Source organism: Rutidosis leptorrhynchoides, chromosome 2 (assembly GCF_046630445.1).
Source record: "Rutidosis leptorrhynchoides isolate AG116_Rl617_1_P2 chromosome 2, CSIRO_AGI_Rlap_v1, whole genome shotgun sequence".
Lineage (NCBI taxonomy): Eukaryota > Viridiplantae > Streptophyta > Magnoliopsida > Asterales > Asteraceae > Rutidosis > Rutidosis leptorrhynchoides.
Window position 1 is genome coordinate 673708984 of NC_092334.1, and position 11420 is coordinate 673720403.

The window sequence follows — 11420 nt, forward strand, 5'->3', positions numbered from 1 at the left end:
ACCTGAAGGTTGGAGCGGAGCTCCACCTTATGGAGCGGCGCTCCGATCGCGTCAGAAGCAATTTTCAGCTTTTTTAAAAGGTTTAAATGAGGGGTACTTTGGTCTTTTCAATTGGGGTCGGTTTAGGGTCACCAAAACTGATCTAGAACTCCATTGGAGCTCATTTCTCACCCACACAAACACTCTCATCCATATTTAGAGAGAGAGAGGAAGAGTTCTAGAGTGAGAGAGCTTGATTTGGAGAAGAAGGAGTCGAATTCTAGCCAAAGCTCGGGTTTTAAAGTTGTTCATCTCGCTCCTAGCTATGTTTTGGTAGTATTGGTAAGTTCTAACTCCGAATTTCATTTGTTAGATTTGATATTCAAGTTAGGGTTTGAGATTGTTAGTTGTAAAACCCGTTTGGTTGATGAAGAGGGTTTATGGAAACTTGCTATTTTGATATTTGGCGAGTTTTGGGTTGGTTAATGATTTAACCATGTTTAAGACTTGTAAATGGTGTATAATCACTAGTGTTAGTGATTATTGGTGTTTTGGAAACCATTAGGGTTCTTATGGTTGACTAATTTTGACTAGAGTCAAAATTAGGGTTTGTTGATGATTATGACTTAATTGCCGATTTAATAAGGTTTATAAACTTAAAATGGATTAAGTTGAAGCATAGAACCGAGTTAAATATGTTTTCGTGTCAAAACTTGCTAATGGCGTGATATTGACTTCTTATGGGTCAAATTAGGGTTTAAGTGTCATTTTGGGCAAGATAGGTGTTTAACACCTATGATTGGGTTTGATTGGCATATTAGGACCATTCTCACTTGTGTTAGTGATTATTGGTTAGTTTGGGTGCGGTTTGTGCTTGGAAGTGCATTTGGGTCGAAATTGCACTAGTTGTCAATTTGGGTTGATTTGTATATCCACCCTAATTGTGTTACTTGTTATGTGATAAATGGATTAGGTACATTCCATCGGCGATTGCGGATTATTCGGTAGCATTCTTCAAGGCGACAAGGTGAGTGTTAATATCCTATATGCATATGTATGTGTAGGGTGGGTGCGGGTCGGGAGAAGGGGTTCTCGCTTATAGAGCTCGCTTCTCGTATAGGTGGAATTGTTGGACTTGTGTATAGGTCCAATTAGCACGGTTGTGCGTTTTGGTTGACCACTTTGGCGAGGTGCACACTTTGTGTGTACGTTATCACATGGACGTGTGATGTGGACTTATATAACCCCAATGACGAAGGGTTAATATAGTGAGTGAAATAATTATATGTGTAGGTATATAATGTATCTATTTGTTGTAGCGTGAAATGTGTAGTGTCGAGGTGCTAAGACACCACGTTTCACATGATGAGTGAAGCATCGAGGTGTTAAGATGCCACTCGGGGTGAAGCATCGAGGTGTTATGATGCCACCTAGGGGTGTAGTGTCGAGGTGTTAAGACACCACTCCGTAAAATAATGAGTGAAGCATCGAGGTGTTAAGATGCCACTCGGGGTGAAGTGCCGAGGTGTTAAGGTGCCACCCTAGGGGTTAGTGATACGAGGTGTTAAGTACCCTAACGGATGTTATTGTAACACCGGCCATTTTTTTTAAACACACAGCGGAAGACTTTATTTACAAACACTATATATGTCACGTCATTACATTAATCCGTGTAATTACGTTTAAGTTTACACAAGGGTGTTACGTTATTACAAAACATTATTTATACAAAAGTCCACATCAGAGTTGGGTTGTCAAACATGTCTTCTGCAACAGCACCCATCCCGACTAGCAGTACCTAAACCTGCAAGGGGAGAATATGTGGGGGATTAGCGCACCGCTAAGTGAATGGAATCTATCTAACAGATATAGCTTAAGCCACACACAAGCTATATACGAACAACAATACATGCTAACCACCAACTAGCATACAATAAGACAATACGAGGATCGGCGGCTTGTACGAGCACACGACTCTCAGCTGATCGGGCCTGAGTCTACCGATAGTCCCTGCTACTCAATTCACAGTATAGTTATCCAGATGCAGGGGGGCATCGTTCACACTATACTCAACAATCAGTAGCCTACGTGAAATGTCCCGTTCTTATTGATTAAAAACGTTCCATATTAATTGATTTCATTGCGAGGTTTTGACCTCTATATGAGACATTTTTCAAAGACTGCATTCATTTTAAAACAAACCATAACCTTTATTTCATCAATAAAGGTTTAAAAAGCTTTACGTAGATTATCAAAAAATGATAATCTAAAATATCCTGGTTACACACGACCATTACATAATGGTTTACAATACAAATATGTTACAACAAAATAAGTTTCTTAAATGCAGTTTTTACACAATATCATACAAGCATGGACTCCAAATCTCGTCCTTATTTAAGTATGCGACAGCGGAAGCTCTTAATAATCACCTGAGAATAAACATGCTTAAAACGTCAACAAAAATGTTGGTGAGTTATAGGTTTAACCTATATATATCAAATCATAATAATAGGCCACAAGATTTCATATTTCAATACACATCCCATACATAGAGATAAAAATCATTCATATGGTGAACACCTGGAAACCAACATTAACAAGATGCATATATAAGAATATCCCCATCATTCCGGGACACCCTTCGGATATGATATAAATTTCGAAGTACTAAAGCATCCGGTACTTTGGATGGGGTTTGTTAGGCCCAATAGATCTATCTTTAGGATTCGCGTCAATTAGGGTGTCTGTTCCCAAATTCTTAGATTACCAGACTTAATAAAAAGGGGCATATTCGATTTTGATAATTCAACCATAGAATGTAGTTTCACGTACTTGTGTCTATTTTGTAAATCATTTATAAAACCTGCATGTATTCTCATCCCAAAAATATTAGTTTTTAAAAGTGGGACTATAACTCACTTTCACAGATTTTTACTTCGTCGGGAAGTAAGACTTGGCCACTGGTTGATTCACGAACCTATAACAATATATACATATATATATCAAAGTATGTTCAAAATATATTTACAACACTTTTAATATATTTTGATGTTTTAAGTTTATTAAGTCAGTTGTCCTCGTTAGTAACCTACAACTAGTTGTCCACAGTTAGATGTACAGAAATAAATCGATAAATATTATCTTGAATCAATCCACGACCCAGTGTATACGTATCTCAGTATTGATCACAACTCAAACTATATATATTTTGGAATCAACCTCAACCCTGTATAGCTAACTCCAACATTCACATATAGAGTGTCTATGGTTGTTCCGAAATATATATAGATGTGTCGACATGATAGGTCAAAACATTGTATACGTGTCTATGGTATCTCAAGATTACATAATATACAATACAAGTTGATTAAGTTATGGTTGGAATAGATTTGTTACCAATTTTCACGTAGCTAAAATGAGAAAAATTATCCAATCTTGTTTTACCCATAACTTCTTCATTTTATATCCGTTTTGAGTGAATCAAATTGCTATGGTTTCATATTGAACTCTATTTTATGAATCTAAACAGAAAAAGTATAGGTTTATAGTCGGAAAAATAAGTTACAAGTCGTTTTTGTAAAGGTAGTCATTTCAGTCGAAAGAACGACGTCTAGATGACCATTTTAGAAAACATACTTCCACTTTGAGTTTAACCATAATTTTTGGATATAGTTTCATGTTCATAATAAAAATCGTTTTCTCAGAATAACAACTTTTAAATCAAAGTTTATCATAGTTTTTAATTAACTAACCCAAAACAGCCCGCGGTGTTACTACGACGGCGTAAATCCGGTTTTACGGTGTTTTTCGTGTTTCCAGGTTTTAAATCATTAAGTTAGAATGTCATATAGATATAGAACATGTGTTTAGTTGATTTTAAAAGTCAAGTTAGAAGGATTAACTTTTGTTTGCGAACAAGTTTAGAATTAACTAAACTATGTTCTAGTGATTACAAGTTTAAACCTTCGAATAAGATAGCTTTATATATATGAATCGAATGATGTTATGAACATCATTACTACCTTAAGTTCCTTGGATAAACCTACTGGAAAAGAGAAAAATGGGTCTAGCTTCAACGGATCCTTGGATGGCTCGAAGTTCTTGAAGCAGAATCATGACACGAAAACAAGTTCAAGTAAGATCATCACTTGAAATAAGATTGTTATAGTTATAGAAATTGAACAAAAGTTTGAATATGATTATTACCTTGTATTAGAATGATAACCTACTGTAAGAAACAAAGATTTCTTGAGGTTGGATGATCACCTTACAAGATTGGAAGTGAGCTAGCAAACTTGAAAGTATTCTTGATTTTATGTAACTAGAACTTGTAGAATATATGAAGAACACTTAGAACTTGAAGATAGAACTTGAGAGAGATCAATTAGATGAAGAAAATTGAAGAATGAAAGTGTTTGTAGGTGTTTTTGGTCGTTGGTGTATGGATTAGATATAAAGGATATGTAATTTTGTTTTCATGTAAATAAGTCATGAATGATTACTCATATTTTTGTAATTTTATGAGATATTTCATGCTAGTTGCCAAATGATGGTTCCCACATGTGTTAGGTGACTCACATGGGCTGCTAAGAGCTGATCATTGGAGTGTATATACCAATAGTACATACATCTAAAAGCTGTATATTGTACGAGTACGAATACGGGTGCATACGAGTAGAATTGTTGATGAAACTGAACGAGGATGTAATTGTAAGCATTTTTGTTAAGTAGAAGTATTTTGATAAGTGTATTGAATTCTTTCAAAAGTGTATAAATACATATTAAAACACTACATGTATATACATTTTAACTGAGTCGTTAAGTCATCGTTAGTCGTTACATGTAAGTGTTGTTTTGAAACCTTTAGGTTAACGATCTTGTTAAATGTTGTTAACCCAATGTTTATAATATCAAATGAGATTTTAAATTATTATATTATCATGATATTATCATGTATGAATATCTCTTAATATGATATATATCCATTAAATGTCTTTACAACGATAATCGTTACATATATGTCTCGTTTAAAAAATCATTAAGTTAGTAGTCTTGTTTTTACATATGTAGTTCATTGTTAATATACTTAATGATATGTTTACTTATCATAGTATTATGTTAACTATATATATATATCCATATATATGTCATCATATAGTTTTTACAAGTTTTAACATTCGTGAATCACCGGTCAACTTGGGTGGTCAATTGTCTATATGAAACATATTTCAATTAATCAAGTCTTAACAAGTTTGATTGCTTAACATGTTGGAAACATTTAATCATGTAAATATCAATCTCAATTAATATATATAAACATGGAAAAGTTCGGGTCACTACAGTACCTACCCGTTAAATAAATTTCGTCCCGAAATTTTAAGCTGTTGAAGGTGTTGACGAATCTTCTGGAAATAGATGCGGGTATTTCTTCTTCATCTGATCTTCACGCTCCCAGGTGAACTCGGGTCCTCTACGAGCATTCCATCGAACCTTAACAATTGGTATTTTGTTTTGCTTAAGTCTTTTAACCTCACGATCCATTATCTCGACGGGTTCTTCGATGAATTGAAGTTTTTCGTTGATTTGGATTTCATCTAACGGAATAGTGAGATCTTCTTTAGCAAAACATTTCTTCAAATTCGAGACATGGAAAGTGTTATGTACAGCTACGAGTTGTTGAGGTAACTCAAGTCGGTAAGCTACTGGTCCGACACGATCAATAATCTTGAATGGTCCAATATACCTTGGATTTAATTTCCCTCGTTTACCAAATCGAACAACGCCTTTCCAAGGTGCAACTTTAAGCATGACCATCTCTCCAATTTCAAATTCTATATCTTTTCTTTTAATGTCAGCGTAGCTCTTTTGTCGACTTTGGCCGGTTTTCAACCGTTGTTGAATTTGGATGATCTTCTCGGTAGTTTCTTGTATAATCTCCGGACCCGTAATCTGTCTATCCCCCACTTCACTCCAACAAATCGGAGACCTGCACTTTCTACCATAAAGTGCTTCAAACGGTGCCATCTCAATGCTTGAATGGTAGCTGTTGTTGTAGGAAAATTCTGCTAACGGTAGATGTCGATCCCAATTGTTTCCGAAATCAATAACATATGCTCGTAGCATGTCTTCAAGCGTTTGTATCGTCCTTTCGCTCTGCCCATCAGTTTGTGGATGATAGGCAGTACTCATGTCTAGACGAGTTCCTAATGCTTGTTGTAATGTCTGCCAGAATCTTGAAATAAATCTGCCATCCCTATCAGAGATAATAGAGATTGGTATTCCATGTCTGGAGACGACTTCCTTCAAATACAGTCGTGCTAACTTCTCCATCTTGTCATCTTCTCTTATTGGCAGGAAGTGTGCTGATTTGGTGAGACGATCAACTATTACCCAAATAGTATCAAAACCACTTGCAGTCCTTGGCAATTTAGTGATGAAATCCATGGTAATGTTTTCCCATTTCCATTCCGGGATTTCGGGTTATTGAAGTAGACCTGATGGTTTCTGATGCTCAGCTTTGACCTTAGAACACGTCAAACATTCTCCTACATATTTAGCAACATCAGCTTTCATACCCGGCCACCAAAAATGTTTCTTGAGATCCTTGTACATCTTCCCCGTTCCAGGATGTATTGAGTATCTGGTTTTATGAGCTTCTCTAAGTACCATTTCTCTCATATCTCCAAATTTTGGTACCCAAATCCTTTCAGCCCTATACCGGGTTCCGTCTTCCCGAATATTAAGATGCTTCTCCGATCCTTTGGGTATTTCATCCTTTAAATTTCCCTTTTTTAAAACTCCTTGTTGCGCCTCCTTTATTTGAGTAGTAAGGTTATTATGAATCATTATATTCATAGATTTTACTCGAATGGGTTCTCTGTCCTTCCTACTCAAGGCATCGGCTACCACATTTGCCTTCCCCGGGTGGTAACGAATCTCAAAGTCGTAATCATTCAACAATTCAATCCACCTACGCTGCCTCATATTCAGTTGTTTCTGATTAAATATGTGTTGAAGACTTTTGTGGTCGGTATATATAATACTTTTGACCCCATATAAGTAGTGCCTCCAAGTCTTTAATGCAAAAACAACCGCGCCTAATTCCAAATCATGCGTCGTATAATTTTGTTCGTGAATCTTCAATTGTCTAGACGCATAAGCAATCACCTTCATTCGTTGCATTAATACACAACCGAGACCTTGCTTTGATGCGTCACAATAAATCACAAAATCATCATTCCCTTTAGGCAATGACAATATAGGTGCCGTAGTTAGCTTTTTCTTCAATAACTGAAACGCTTTCTCTTGTTCATCATTCCATTTAAATTTCTTCCCTTTATGCGTTAATGCAGTCAAGGGTTTTGCTATTCTGGAAAAGTCTTGGATGAACCTTCTATAGTAACCGGCTAGTCCTAAAAACTGGCGTATGTGTTTCGGAGTTTTCGGGGTTTCCCACTTTTCAACAGTTTCTATCTTTGCCGGATCCACCTTAATACCTTCTTTGTTCACTATGTGACTGAGGAATTGAACTTCTTCCAACCAAAATGCACACTTTGAAAACTTAGTGTACAATTCTTCCTTCCTCAATACTTCTAACACCTTTCTCAAATGTTCACCGTGTTCTTGGTCATTCTTTGAGTAAATAAGTATGTCATCAATGAAAACAATGACAAACTTGTCAAGGTATGGTCCACACACTCGGTTCATAAGGTCCATGAACACAGCTGGTGCATTAGTTAAACCAAATGCCATGACCATAAACTCGTAATGACCGTAACGTGTTCTGAAAGCAGTCTTTGGAATATCATCTTCTTTCACCCGCATTTGATGATACCCGGAACGTAAGTCAATCTTTGAATAAACAGACGAGCCTTGTAGTTGATCAAATAAGTCGTCGATTCTCGGTAGTGGGTAGCGGTTCTTGATGGTAAGTTTGTTCAACTCTCGGTAGTCGATACACAACCTGAATGTACCATCTTTCTTCTTGACAAACAAAACAGGTGCTCCCCACGGTGATGTGCTTGGTCGAATGAAACCACGCTCTAAAAGTTCTTGTAATTGGCTTTGCAGTTCTTTCATCTCGCTGGGTGCGAGTCTGTAAGGAGCACGAGCTATTGGTGCAGATCCTGGTACAAGATCTATTTGAAATTCAACGGATCGATGTGGGGGTAATCCCAGTAATTCTTTCGGAAATACATCGGGAAATTCTTTTGCAATGGGAACATCATTGATGCTCTTTTCTTCAGTTTGTACTTTCTCGACGTGTGCTAGAACAGCATAGCAACCTTTTCTTATTAGTTTTTGTGCCTTCAAATTACTAATAAGATGTAGCTTCGTGTTGCCCTTTTCTCCGTACACCATTAAGGGTTTTCCTTTTTCTCGTATAATGCGAATTGCATTTTTGTAACAAACGATCTCTGCTTTCACTTCTTTCAACCAGTCCATACCGATTATCACATCAAAACTCCCTAACTCTACTGGTATCAAATCAATCTTAAATGTTTCGCTAACCAGTTTAATTTCTCGATTCCGACATATATTATCTGCTGAAATTAATTTACCATTTGCTAATTCGAGTAAAAATTTACTATCCAAAGGCGTCAATGGACAACTTAATTTAGCACAAAAATCTCTACTCATATAGCTTCTATCCGCACCCGAATCAAATAAAACGTAAGCAGATTTATTGTCAATAAGAAACGTACCCGTAACAAGATCCGGGTCTTCCTGTGCCTCTGTCGCATTAATATTGAAAACTCTTCCGCGGCCTTGTCCATTCGTGTTCTCCTGGTTCGGGCAATTTCTAATAATGTGGCCCGGTTTTCCACATTTATAACAAACTACATTGGCATAACTTGCTCCGACACTACTTGCTCCGCCATTACTCGTTCCTACACCATTTGTTCCTTTCGTTCTGTTAACCCCTGGTCCGTAGACCTCACACTTCGCCGCGCTATGACCATTTCTTTTACACTTGTTGCAAAATTTGGTGCAGAACCCCGAGTGATACTTTTCACACCTTTGGCATAGCTGCTTCTGATTGTTGTTGTTGTTGCGGTTATTATTGTTATTGGGATGATTGTTGTAGTTGCTGTTGTTGTTGTTGTTGTTGTTGTTGGGCCGTTTGTTGTAGTTGCGATTGATGTTGCGATTGTTGGGATAATTGTTGCGATTATTGTTGTAATTGCTGTTGTTGTTGTATTGGTGATTCTTATCACCGTTTTCCTCCCACTTTCTTTTGACTTGCTACACATTGGCCTCTTCAGCAGTCTGTTCTTTAATTCTTTCTTCAATCTGGTTCACTAGTTTGTGAGCCATTCTACATGCCTGTTGTATGGAGGCGGGCTCGTGTGAACTTATATCTTCTTGGATTCTTTCCGGTAATCCTTTCACAAACGCGTCGATTTTCTCTTCCTCATCTTCGAATGCTCCCGGACACAATAGGCACAATTCTGTGAATCGTCTTTCGTACGTGGTAATATCAAATCCTTGGGTTCGTAACCCTCTAAGTTCGGTCTTGAGCTTATTGACCTCGGTTCTGGGACGGTACTTCTCGTTCATCAAGTGCTTGAATGCTGACCACGGTAGTGCGTACGCATCGTCTTGTCCCACTTGCTCTAGATAGGTATTCCACCATGTTAACGCAGAACCTGTGAAGGTATGCGTAGCGTACTTTACTTTATCCTCTTCAGTACACTTACTTATGGCAAACACCGATTCGACCTTCTCGGTCCACCGTTTCAATCCGATCGGTCCTTCGGTTCCATCAAATTCCAAAGGTTTGCAGGCAGTGAATTCTTTGTAGGTGCATCCTACACGATTTTCTGTACTGCTAGATCCAAGGTTATTGTTGGTATGTAGCGCAGCCTGTACTGCAGCTATGTTTGAAGCTAGAAAAGTACGGAATTCCTCTTCATTCATATTCACGGTGTGTCGAGTAGTCGGTGCCATTTCCTTCAAAATAGTCAAATGGAACAAGTTAATCATACAGAATATTAAGAGTAGTTAATAGTATTTCGTAGCATAATATGAACTCATTTATAAAAGCTTTTTCTTCATATTAGCGTTTTATAAGTTTAAATTCGGGTAGTACCTACCCGTTAAGTTCATACTTAGTAGCTAATATACAATTCAACTACTACAATTCTATATGAAAAACTGATTATAATAATATTTCACGTTCAAACTTTTACACAATATTTTACAAACTTACAATACCGCTTATTTTACATATAGCATGAAATATAGCACACAATAAATTTGATACAAGATGGTTGTGAAGATAATTCTAGCTAGTACACAAGTCGTTCAGCAAAGGCAATAAAGACACGTAATTCATACGTCCAGAAACAAGTCATGCATTCTGGTTTTACTAGGATTACTTCCCATCCTTGGTCTTGTGGAACATAACCGTTATGGCCGTTGATAAGACAACGTGTTGTAACGTCATCAAAGGGACGAGGGTTACGTAATGTCCAATAGTCTCGTAACAATCTAAAAACCTCATTTCTTACCCCAATTACCGACTCCGTCACTTGTGGGAACGTTTTGTATAATAGTTGTAGGCCGATGTTCTTGTTCTCACTTTGGTGAGAAGCGAACATTACTAATCCGTAAGCATAACATGCTTCTTTATGTTGCATGTTAGCCGCTTTTTCTAAATCACGAAGTCCAATATTCGGATATATTGAGTCAAAATAATTTCTTAACCCATTGCGTAAAATAGCATTTGGGTTCCCCGCAATATATGCGTCAAAGTAAACACATCGTAACTTATGGATTTCCCAATGTGATATCCCCCATCTTTCGAACGAAAGCCTTTTATAAACCAAGGCATTCTTGGAACGTTCTTCGAATGTCTTACAAACTGATCTCGCCTTAAATAGTTGTGCCGAAGAATTCTGACCGACTCTAGACAAGATTTCATCAATCATGTCTCCGGGTAGGTCTCTTAAAATATTGGGTTGCCTATCCATTTTGTGTTTTTATACTGTAAAATAGACAAGAGTTAGATTCATAAAAAAAAATACTTATTAATACAAGAAATTTTTACATATATCATAAAGCATAAGCACACTATATTACTTATATTACACCACACGAATACAACTATCTTATTCCGACTCGCTTGTTTCTTCTTCTTCGGTTTTGGTTCGTTTTGCCAAGTTTCTAGGGATATATGATGTTCCCCTAATACGAGCCGTCGTTATCCACATTGGTTTAGAAAAACCTGGTGGTTTAGAGGTTCCCAGGTCATTGTTACAACTTAAGGACTTCGGGGGTTGACGATACATATAAAGTTCATCGGGGTTGGAATTAGATTTCTCTATTTTTATGCCCTTTCCCTTATTATTTTCTTTTGCCTTTTTAAATTCAGTTGGGGTAATTTCTATAACATCATCGGAATTCTCGTCGGAATCCGATTCATCGGAGAATTT